Raw genomic sequence first — 13,047 nt, 5'->3', positions numbered from 1 at the left:
AAACAAGGATCAACAATCAAAGGTATTATTATTCGTATAACATATCCAATAACCCTAGACAAAACCTAGATCTCCGTACGTAGATTAGGGGTTTTTCCACCCTAAATTGTAGATCAAAACCTTTCCCCATCGATATCAACCCAAGAAAATAAGTTGTATGGATCGAAAAATGGACTCGAATAGTGAAAACCATACCTTTATACACAAGAACGGTAAAAAACTATCAATAAAACTCCTAGGTTTGTTCCTTATCTTGCAAAGTTAAAAAGTTCAGAATAAAATGTTTTTGCGGTTTATTTACTATTTTAAGTCATGTCTTCTATGCCATGGTGACACTCACCCCACGATAGCGGCGCCTCCCAGGTGGAATAAATCTTGCCCCAACGGCTTGCACTGAACCATTGAGAAAGATTAATAATGTCAACACCCCATTTGATTAAACACCTTTAACTAACGAACCGTTCACGCCAAGATCAATTTAGGGAGTTCTACTAGCTTGAATTTAATTTAGTAAAGTCATATAATATCTTGTATATATACTCATGTAATTAAAATCACAATTAGGTCTCTCATTTGTTACTAGATTTCAATAGACCTTACTGACTCTAATTTCGTCCAAATTTGATTACATTGGGAAATTCAACTTACCACCAAAAAGTTTTCTGACCATGATTCTTTCCAATTGGATTTTCCCTAATGGTAGAGTTAGTTTTACACTAGATACCAATTTATCCATCACTCGTCCCTAAGTTATATACTAGGAAAGACTTTTAAGGGTAGATTAGTACCTGAATCACTGAACAACTGGGATACTTATCTCACATGTCCTTAATTTCCTGACATCGCAATCAATAATTTTAACTTGTTCTTCCTCGTACATAAGGTATTGTCTAAAAAAATGGAGTCTCACTTGATGATACAATCATCGCAGCAAGGCCAACCTATTGAATACCTACACATCAATCCATATAACGCCTCAACGAGCTCGTCACAATACTCAAGTTATAAGTCTTTTTGTATGTACACTTATCTAACAACAAAGATATTCTTAATGCCCACCAATGCTGATCATATGTTTGCAACATTTTATTAAGTACATCAACACAAACATCAGGATGAATCCTTTCTCACAAAATCATGATTTAAATCAATACTCGCTACAATTAGAGGTAAACGTGAACCAACCAACACACAGTCATGATACTCAAATAATCATAGTCCTTATAAACATGTCCTACTCATAACATAAAATTCCATAGCTTAAGTTATAAAGATTTGATCTTTAGATATTAGATACTCATCGAGGGATATATCCAAGCATACAAACTCTCCATTATCGAAATTTAGGATTTAAAAATAGTAGATTACCTCTTAAAAACATTAGAATTACACCCAATTATCCCCACATTCAACCATACATAATCAATACATGACCTCAATGACTAAATGAATATTAAGATTGTCGAACAACCATAAATGCACATGATATTGCTTCTATAAACTCTTGTAAGCGAGGTGGTACATGTATAACCACTAAAATACTTCAACAACTCCAAGACAAAATTGTATAAGTCATCCGAAATACTGTGTCTTCCCAAATCATCCATCTCAAGTAAGAGAACATCGCAGGATCATACACCTGATCCACCACTAGATATCCACCCACAAAATTTGAAAACATGCATGAGTATAGATAGTGCATCACACTCACAACCATTTACAAAATGAAACACAAGGCCATATTAGAATTTATCGAATAACACAAAAGGTTTTCTTCATAATAGTCTATACCAACCTTTCCATTCACTTGACTCCACATACTCTTTACATCCTTCCACAAAAGCCCAAACTCTCAATGATAACAACTATTATAAACACTCCAACCATTTACCTTACTCTAAACAAACATTTTTTAATATGAAAACCTTTCTTTGGTAATTCAACAATAAATAGTAATCAACTTTACAACTCAATCCAAGTGTAAGTCTTTTCAAATGCTCAATACCTTATACAATTGATCATTCTGCAACTTGAAAATTTATACCATGAAAAAATTTATCACCATGAATGTAGACTTTCAATGAAGAACCTAAATTGAAAATTTATCTATCAACATATACTTATACCTCAAAGATTTTTATGAATTCATGGATCTTCACTTATCATGGATCACATCTCCATCGATCTCACAATATACTTTTCTAACAATTCAATCATACTCATTAACAAAACTCAAAATAAAAAAATAGTTATTATCACACTCGAGCTAATGTTCGTACCCTCGTTTCTCATGTCTTTCCAATAATGTCTAATTGATCTAATGGACTTATGACACTATAACCATATATTCAATGCAAAATAAATGAAATCACACGTCTTTGAACCCAATTATCTACCCCTCTGAAGATACATCTTTAGCCTTTATAATCAAATACAATATTCTTGCTCTCGTCTCTCTCTAAAGTTCATACTTTATCCCAATATTATTCTTGATTATGACTCTACTTATTTTAAATTTCTATTTGAGTGGTGTCCCACCATTTCTTAAAACTATCCATACAATCACGTCTCACCAAATATTAGCAAAATCACAACCTTAGATATTTGGAAGTTGTAATTACTATACATAATTCATTTAACCAAAAATCTAATTATATAGTTACATTCAACCACAATCTATCACGCACTCTCAATACTATTATACTCAATTAGCTCTAGCCATCACTACATGTCACGAACCAAAGTACACCCTAGTCATTACCGACGTCGTCGTCCTCGAAGAGGACTAAGACCAGCCTCTTATCATTCGTCATAACATTTCATATGACAAAAACGCGAATAAATTTAAAATTTTATATATATATATGTACGTAATGTGGTTTACATAGACCTCTACATAGGAAGCGTACATACGTAATGAGGTTTACATAGACCTCTACATAGGAAGCATATATAGGATTCTCACTTAACATTTAACAAAAAACATAGTCTAATAGTTCATCTCACATTTAGCCATCTAAAGAATGAATTACATTAGTTTGGGGATAGATCTTAGTCTATTACAATATGCCCATCTAGGATAATATGAAGTATCAACATGAGAATGGAATAATTGTCTCAAAATATAGACAAAACTAATAAGGTTTGATGAGTGACTCTATCCTCGGAACTCATGGGGACTCACCCATTGACTTAGGAAAGAGCCAAGTCTTCTTCTTCAATGACCACATATCTCATCAATGGCCCGAACCTAAAATGTTTGGGAAAAAGGGGAGAAATATGGGTTAGTACAAAACACATATACTACGTATGTCTCCTATGCACAAAATAAGAAGCATAATAAGTCAATTCAACACAATATCAATCTAACACCCACGTAATACTTGTGAAGTGCCAAAGGTGGAACCCCATAATCCCATCCAAGGCTAAGTATCACATTAAGCAACTCACTTCATACTTACCACATATTTTCATAACATGCTTATACATCAATACTTAGTCATAGGTTATTAACATAACCATAATCATAATCATAATGATAATCATAAAAGAACACTAATAGAACCATCCCTTACAATTCTGCATATGCAATGAGTAAGAGAAGTTCCATACCATCCATCACCCTATGTAGTAGCCTGCAAGAAAACCCTAGTAAGAGTTCATATACTTCACTTATTCATTTACTTTCACATTATGGAGATAAGTGCAATAACCAACATGAGACCATGTGAGCTACATAAAATTCGGTGTTCTATTCCCACACCGAAAAGAGAGGGTTAACACTTGCCTAAGGTGCAACAATTCGTACATAGCTATATAGGTGGATCCACTAAGCTAGAGTCCTATATGCACATGGATAAGTGTCAACGAAATTATTTCTAGAAACCTTGACTTTCTAACATAGAGTTGTCCATCTCATGAGACAACACATAAAAAGTAAATCGGGACTTACTAAAATGAGGAAACCCATGTGGGAGGCCGGACTCACTAACGTGAGACCTCCATCTCATTTACATGCCTTTCGGTACTAATCAATTATTCCCATTTGTAATCATATTATTCATCATACAAGTTCACATTAGTCTCTTCTAGACCATTAAGTAAACATGTTTTTACAATATCTCATAGGTGATCAAGAGTGAGAACTATCCTTTCACTTTAGACTCAACATTATAATCATGAGAAACTACGTTCAATCATATATTGATCACATCATAAAATATTTACATACTTCATATACAATTCATAGATCTAGGGTTAGGTATAAGGTATCCTTGTCACCAATATCACAACAACACAATTAGCTATAACATCATATCAAATAAGTAGATTTCACCTTACATAATTGCGATCAAAAGAAAATCAAGATCATATATCATTCCCCTTCATGGGACTTAATAATTCAATACCCAAGAAATAACAACGAACATATGAAATATGGAAATTCATGAAGTATTAGAATAACTAAAATCAATGTAAACAAATGACATGTTCATCACCCTCAACAATCCAAGAAATTAGGGATTTGGGGGAAAGATATGGGTCAAGGGAAAACTCATAGGAATCCATCAATTGACCATCAATTCATTCTTAAACAAAATTAATTCATCATAGTTCATCATAATTATCTTACAATTTTGTTTTAGAAAGAAGACCCATTTGAGGAGAAAAGCCCTTGTTTTGGGGAATCTAGAAATCATCTTTTGAAGGACCTCTTGGGGAAAAGAATCCCAAGAGTGAAAGAAACTATACCTTAGATATGATAAATCCACGAAATTAGGTTTTGGAAACTTGAAGGCTTGACATTTTTCTTGGATCTCTATTGGTATTTAAAGGAAATTTAGAGGAAGAGAGAAAATTTGGGAGAGAGAGATTTTTCAGTTCAACTTGTGGGACTTGGTTTGAGTGATAAAATTGAGATAAGACTGACCCTAGTACATTATATAGTCACCCATTATATATTTAAAATACCCCTCACTTAAATGGGTTTATTTGTGAAGTCAAAACACCAAAAATACGACTTTTACGATATCTGGGAAGTAGGTGCGCGTCACGAGGCTAACTCCCCAACTTATTTTCAAATTTTGAGCTGAGGCAGTAGGGTCCGTGTCATCCCCGCATCACGAGTCCAACTTCAGATTCCCTCATGATGGTTGCGCGTGTCAGCCACAAAAATCTGCCTGTGCAAGCTGCCTTGGCAGATTGCTTGCCAAACTTCGGGTCCTCCCCAAGGACCCTTCTGGTGGTCCATGGGGTGTCGTTACTATCCGTTTTGACACTATATACTACATTATACCTATTCAAAGTATTTTTATAAGATTTGTACTTCATATGACCCTCTAAAACTTTCATCAAACAAAGGGACGTCAACTAGTTAAATTTCGCTAGTTTCTGAACGTTAAGAGTTTTATATAATCCTATGGATCCAATACATATCAAATATAGTTTTTACACTTATTTAGATCTAAAATAATTATTACTCAACATATTAGGCTCTATTATAGGTCGTGAATTTTCGGGGTGTTACACTACAAGTAAACCTTCTACTGACAACACTCCTCAAACTCAGATATACCCACAAAATTCAATGGACTAACCTAACTTATACGCATTTTCTTATGAAAATACTATAATTACCTTAACCCAAGTATACTAACTGGGACTTTTTTTTATCCATACGATTGTGATTTTCGTATGAATTCTCTCATTTATGGCTTAATACAAAATCATCAATCCTCACGTCACTATCCTACTTCTTAAACAAACGAGAATGAAGCACCGCACGTGAAAACACTAGGACGATAAAACCTCTATCAAGAAGATCTTGTATTTAAGATTTAATATCTCTCCAATTTTGCTAGATCCATACGATAAGGATAAATGGAGATGGGGTAAGTGACACCTTCCAAGTCAATCCAGAAATCTATATCTCTATCCGAAGGCATACAAGGGAAATCAGTATGAAACATTCCTCTAAATTCAGACAGTATAAGAATAGAATCCATAGAGTGAGAATCAACCTAAACATCCCGAATATGAGCAAAAAAATCCAAACAACCCTACCCCACCAGTTTCCTAGACCGAATAGATGATATGGCCTTATCTAGCTTAGGCTTATACACCCCTTTCCACTCGAATCTTTCCTTATCGTGGATATGTAGAGTTACCGACTTAGTATTTAAATTAAGCCTAGTATAATAGGGGACAATCAAGTTATGCCTAAGATTTATGGCAAGTCAATCATATCATGCCTAACCAAATCAACCCGAATCTGAAAACCCATAATTACAACATGACAACACAATGCACATTCCTGATTGTGTCTGACTCTACAATCAGGATAGAAACATGGATGGGGCATCAAGTATATCAAAAAACACATAAAATCCTAAGATACGTGAACTGACACATATGAATAAGTAGAAGTTGAATCAAAGCAAACAATAGTCATCTCAGCTAAACAAGAATAGCACTTGTGACCACTGCATCACACCCTCAAACTTGGTCTTGCCTGGGAAAACATAAAACTACGTCTCTATCATTTTAAGGGGAAACTTCGTTGCCTGGATGCACTACTCCCCTACCTGCATTACCATTTACCTGACCTCCACATCCTCGCTTATTTCCTCCACATATGCTCATGTTCTCCAAAACATTAATATACTTTTTAAATTTCGCTCCGGCGGGAGAAATCCCACGCAGGAGATCTCGCCTTTGTGTGGAAAATACCTCTCTATCAACTTTGACACAAACAGAACCCCCACCAACAATTTATGGGGCTCCTCTTTTTTCTATAATTCCCCTAGATTTCCTGGCAATAGCTAGGCATTTAAGAATATCTCTTTATGTAGGACAATCATGTCTATACTCCGGTCAACAAAATAAAGTACACACTTTATAATCCTTTTAAATCGTTTTAACACTACCTCACACATATACCCATGATACATCTACACTCTCACATAATTATCAGTTGGTCGCAACACATGTCCAAAGTTCATGCTTATGAACCACATCATATTTATCAAGACCCTTGTACCTAATATCGTGATGACTTTCTTTTCACAACAAATTTCATGACACTAAAGAAATTACAACTTGAAAAAAAGTCTAAATTCTTTAAGTAGTTTGTTCCACAAATGACCATTATTGATCATCTATGCATTTTACGATCCCAAATCCAAATACTAATTAGAAGATACTCAGTTTCAATTAATTTTCTTGTGTCCCTTAAACAAGGACAACATCGTCTAGTTCAATTCGTTGACATACCAATTTGAAATGGGAGATACAAATTGGAATCAACTCATACCATAAGGGACAATGGTAGATACAAAGCCCTCACAAAGTTGGTAATTTGAATTACAGAACTTGGCCAAACCCAATCCTAATCGCCTCAATCTTTAATTGAGTGGTAACCACACGTTAAATCAGTCTTAGAGAAAATCTATGCATCTTGCAATTGGTCAAAAAGTCATTTATCTGAGGCATTGGATACTTGTTCTGGCTGGTGATTCTATTTAACTAGCAGTAGTCTAAGCACATATTCTCTTGATAGTGATGGTGTTAAAACTTTTGTTACTTTAGTTCAAACCATAGAGTGCGTCATGAGCACCCCCTTAGGCATGACATGGCGTATAAGACTCCTAAGAGCTTCATAGTTTTTCATTGCATTAGATATAAAAATAATGTGGTGTTAAAACTCTTTTCAAACCAATAAATCATACTTAATTCAAAACAAATACTTAAAAATACATAGAAGTCTAAGTCACATATGAACGCCTACATAATTACTTGAAAACTAGAGTAGGGACACAACCCTTTACCATAAAAAAGACTGGAATTGTCTATACCATGAATAAGAAGAACATAAGAGCTCTCATCCTCAGATCCATGAGGAGATATCAAGTCATTGTGAATAGAAATTCAACAAATTAAATCAAGATAGAACACTTTCATGTCGGAACCAACACTTACAGTAAACATGAAGAAATATGGGTTAGAACAATTAAGTACAAAGTATGATTACCATGAAAAAACATCTTTTAAAATGGATATTTTGTTTGGAAGTTATGCCTATTCCATTTAGATTAAAAAAATTAATGAATACTATCACAATAGACATAATATGTAAACATAAACCAAATAAAAATCAAATCTTCACATTAGGACATAATGAACACATATACCCTTTTCTTCACCTTAAGTAATCCTCAAGTTATAACTTAGTCAATGTATAAATAGCGTCCCATACAACCATCCACACTTGCTAAAACTCAAGGTTACCAAAAGTGAACTTACCCTTCAACCTTTCCATCTATACACAATACTAACTCATAAGAGACATAAGCATTACATAAGTCATATCAACACTTTTGGACCATAGTATAAGGCAACTTTAAGGCATACTTGTGCAATGTATGAGTAGAATACCATACTACTACTCATAATAAGTACTCCTTTAAATAAACCATAGACAAGACACCTTCATACTCTTTTAAGTCATGATAAGGAAAGTAAAGCACAAGTAGAATCCAACTAAAGCATGCATATTATTATTTAGACTTTAAGTCAACATTCTTCATTAGCATCATTTAGAATACTTTCATTCTTTATTGATACCTTAATTCATAGGCCATTAAGCCCTTAGAGAACTCACTATAGTCCTCTCAAATCCTACTCGTGCAATGCATGGATGACATCCCATACTACCATCCACACATCATAGAACTTATCAAGAAACCATAATGTACATCTCACATGATGGGAATAAGCTTTTAACAAAAATAGACCATGAGGTCTAGATTATGGAATCTCAAGTCATAAAACTCCACACCATAAAGATGTGGTTTGCTTGCTTTAGGAAGAAAAGTTCATTAGCTTAGGTAGATCTACTAGCTAGACCTTTGTGGTCACATAGTTATGGTATAAGAAAGATGTTCATTGAGATTTGGCGTAACATAGTATGAATCATCATCTTTAACATATCCTCTCGGTGATTACAAGAAATTTCCATGAAGTAGTTTCATTAACATTACATCCTTGTTCTTGAGAGGGTCAAGAACATTAGGCCCACTGACCCAAGATACATTACAAATGAAAGGACCACCAACATTAGGTCTACTGATTCAAGGTTCATTATAAGGATAGCGCATTACCTTTCGAAGAAAAGTCCACCTTCATTAGGTCTACCAAAACAAAGTTCATTATCTCACACAAGGATGAGCTACGAACATTAGGTCTAATGGTCTAAGGTTTTATCAATCAATACTTTCTAGACTCATCGTGAAGGCCAACAAGACTAGGTCTATCGTTTCATGATCATTACATTTATTCAAGAAAAGGATTACAAAGCCTACCAATTAAAGATAATTCAATACTCATTATATGAACTTACACAAGAATAGGATACAAGAGTCTACCAATAAAAAGTGTACAATTCATTGAGGATTCACATGTTATCATCATCATAACCATTCATAGGTGTTTAAGTAAGAATAAACCTTCAATTAAAACACTATTATCTTCAAAACATGATAACCTTACTTTGGTTGAGATAAAAAACATACATTACATATATTTATGATATATTTATCCTTCATGCATATATAGGTACAATAATGATATCCATTAGTTAAATAACACAATATAAAAGATAAGTAAGCACATCCACTTTTCAAGTGGATCAACATCTTATTGGCAATTCTATTCATTAAGAACATTATGATAACTTGACTTCAAGGACATAAATCTCAAATCAACAACACATCAATAATTCACTATAATTAGGGTATGTGCAATGATATACTTCAATAACCCAAAGCATTTTAGACATAATCATTCATAAGCTCGCATTAACCACAAACCTACTTTATAAGGCACAATTTAGGAATTGATAGAATTCATGGGTTCATAGAGAATTTCCATCTTAAATTATCATTTAAAAATTAATTGAGTAATACAATTCCATTAAAACACTTTTAAATTGTTTGGTGAAAGAACTCATAAGATTGAGTAAAACTTTAGGTTTTTAATAAACATGAAAACTTCAAAATTTACTCGAGGTTTGAGAGTTATCCCGAGATGAAGAATCACCATACCTAAATATATGAAATCCACTAAAATGCAACCAATTATTCTTCTTCTTCAAGCCCTAATTCAATAGAGTTCTAGAGAGAAGTTTGTTGGAGTGGGAGGGGATTTATTTGGGTATTTATATCAATGAATCTAAAATAATATTTTACTTTTTAATACTCTTAAAATATCTTAATTTATTTAAAATAACCGGTCATTCACCTAAAATAACTAATTAGCATTTTACCGATAGATCCCTATCTTGCCGGAGACAAACAAGAAAAATAGTGGCCATTCACAGATCCTTATCCACGCCACAAATCATGGATGGGTTGATGCCTCATGTTGTCAATCCATGGTTGGTGGATGCAGAATGGTTTTAGGGATAATGACCTACGGAAGCCATCAATAGGGCGTGGATAGACTAATGGGCCATGAACCCCATTTATAGGTCACTAAGTTTTGTCCAACTTGATGGTTTCCTTGGGGTTTGGACTTAGGGTCCTCCTTAAGGACCAATAGGGTAGTCTTTGAGGGGTCGTAACTTGACGTCTAACCCTTAAACACCTATACCAAGGGTTGTTACATCATTCAATACATTCAAACTTCAAAACAAACCTACACACTCATTAGTTGGGCTCTATTTTCACTAATTCATTTTAAGAGTCGTTATATTATCCCCACTTCGGAATATTCATCCTCGAATATAACTTTAAGAAAATTAAGTGTTTAATGGCCCAAAAATAGAAGTCTAGCATGCATTCAACATCATAAACAATGTACAAAACTAAGAGGAAACATTGACTCTACATTTATAAACTTAATGCAACATATGCAAGTAGGAACTACCTCTACAAAGTCATTATGCATCATAACATTAACATTTCTCATTACATTGGAGGAACTCACTTTTCCAACTCAATTCCTTCTCATTATAATATAATAGGCAAAAATTATGCAATTAATCTCAGAAGCACATTTAAGCATGTTCAATAAGTCAACTCATGAATAACATAGACTTATGTTGCTAGATGTAAATCAAGATTAGTAAACACAATAATGAAAATTCTTTTATCATTTAAAATGAATTTAACTAAAACATGCATATAATATTAAACCATGGAAAACTCATTAACACTCATGACTCCAAAACATGAAAAAAGCTACAACGAACTCTAGGTATCAAGCTTGAATAGGAATAGAAGAAAAGATAAGGATACTCTTATGACCTTACCACATACTATCTCCCTGTTAAAATATGGATGGGTTGATGGTTGGGTTGATGCCTCATGTTTTCAATCCATGGTTGATTGCTGCAGAATGGTTTTGGGGATCATGACCTACGGAAGCCATCAACGGGGCGTGGATAGACTAATGGGCCATGAACCCCATTTATAGGTCACCAAGTTTTGTCCAACTTGATGGTTTCCTTGGGGTTTAGACTTAGGTTCCTCCTTAAGGACCCGTAGGGTTGTCTTTGAGGGGTTGTACCTTGACGTCTAACCCCTAAACACGTATACCAAGGCTTGTTACATCATTCAATACATTCAAACTTCAAAACAAACTTACACACTCATTACTTGGGCTCCAGTTTCACTAATTCATTTTAAGAGTCGTTATATTATCCCCACTTCGGAATATTCATCCTCGAATGAAACTTTAAGCAAATTAAGGGTTTAATGTCTCAAGAATAGAAGTCTAGCATGTATGCAACATCATAAACAATGCACAAAAACTAGGAGGAAACATTGACTCCACATTTATAAACTTAATGCAACATACACAAGTAGGAACTACCTCTATAAAGTCATTATGCATCATAACATTAACATTTCTCATTACATTGGAGGGACTCACTTTTCCAACTCAATTCATTCTCATTATAATATCATAGGAAAAACTATGCAATTAATCTCAGAAGCACATTTAAGCATGTTCAATAAGTCAACTCATGAATAACATAGACAAATCGTGCTAGATGCATATCAAAATGAGTAAACACAGTAATGAAAATTATTTTTTCATTTAAAAGGAATTCAACTAAAACATGCATATAATATTAAACTATGGAAAACTCATTAATACTCATGACTCCAAAACATGAAAAAAGCTACAACGAACTCTAGGTCTCAAACTTGAATAGGAACAGAAGAAAAGATAGCGATACTCTTATGACCTTAATATCCACATACTATCGCCCAGTTAAAATAAAACCCATCTAAGGCTAACATAAAATCAACAGATGGCCCTTAATACAACATACATAACAATAAGGGATCAACAACTTACTGTAGCCTTCATTCTGAAGGTCTTTCTTAGTCCTTGTTAGCTTGAAGTGCATAGAAATGGTTTTTCCTTGGAATATTAAGATAAGGGTCATTAAGAAAATATTGATTGGCCTCTCTTGTTTGGCTATAGGAGTAGGGAATTCTTTCACTTGATGATCCACCTTTCCGCACTAATAGCACCTATTAGTACAGACTTGGAACTTCCCATAGTAATTCATTTCATAATTATGGCACATAGGTTTAGAAGATCAGGTTCTACCATCTTTCTCTTGGTTAACACTAGGAGTGGTTGAAGAATAATAATTTGGACCTATCTTTTAAACCTTAGTTGTCCTTGCTTATCATACCTTGGTCTCTTCAACTCCATGTTCATTTTCTTAAGTTTTGACTCCTCAATTTGTTTAGAGTAAACCATGAGCCTAGAGATAACCATGTCATTATGGAGCATTTTTGTACGACATTATTCCTCAGCTAAACCGGACACTAAAGTTATTCATTCTAGCCCTTGAACTTGCCACTAATGTTGGAGTATACTTGGATAGTTGGGTGAACATGAGAATACTACATAGCACTCATACTACCTTTCTTATGGTTCATGAACTCTACTAACTTTTTTTCCCTCAGTTATAGGGGGACCTACCTATAAAGGAAAGCCTCCAAATACTTCCCAACTTATAGGACCCAT

At 34.1% G+C, this 13,047-nt stretch overlaps 1 long non-coding RNA gene across 1 annotated transcript; it reads right to left on the bottom strand.

Annotated features, from left to right (window-relative positions):
- Nucleotides 1-2,953: 2,953 nt before the first annotated feature.
- On the bottom strand, nucleotides 2,954-3,637 carry LOC109121150 (uncharacterized). The gene is made up of 2 exons (XR_002028540.1): nucleotides 3,576-3,637; nucleotides 2,954-3,250 (listed from the first exon to the last, which is right to left on the bottom strand). It is a non-coding gene; the product is annotated as an uncharacterized lncRNA (long non-coding RNA).
- Nucleotides 3,638-13,047: the final 9,410 nt, after the last annotated feature.

The sequence above is a fragment of the Solanum lycopersicum genome, chromosome 9, assembly GCF_036512215.1.
Source record: "Solanum lycopersicum chromosome 9, SLM_r2.1".
In the NCBI taxonomy this organism is placed as follows: Eukaryota; Viridiplantae; Streptophyta; class Magnoliopsida; order Solanales; family Solanaceae; genus Solanum; species Solanum lycopersicum.
Note: the sequence above shows the minus strand (reverse complement) of the source record. Positions and strands in the feature narration are given on the sequence as shown.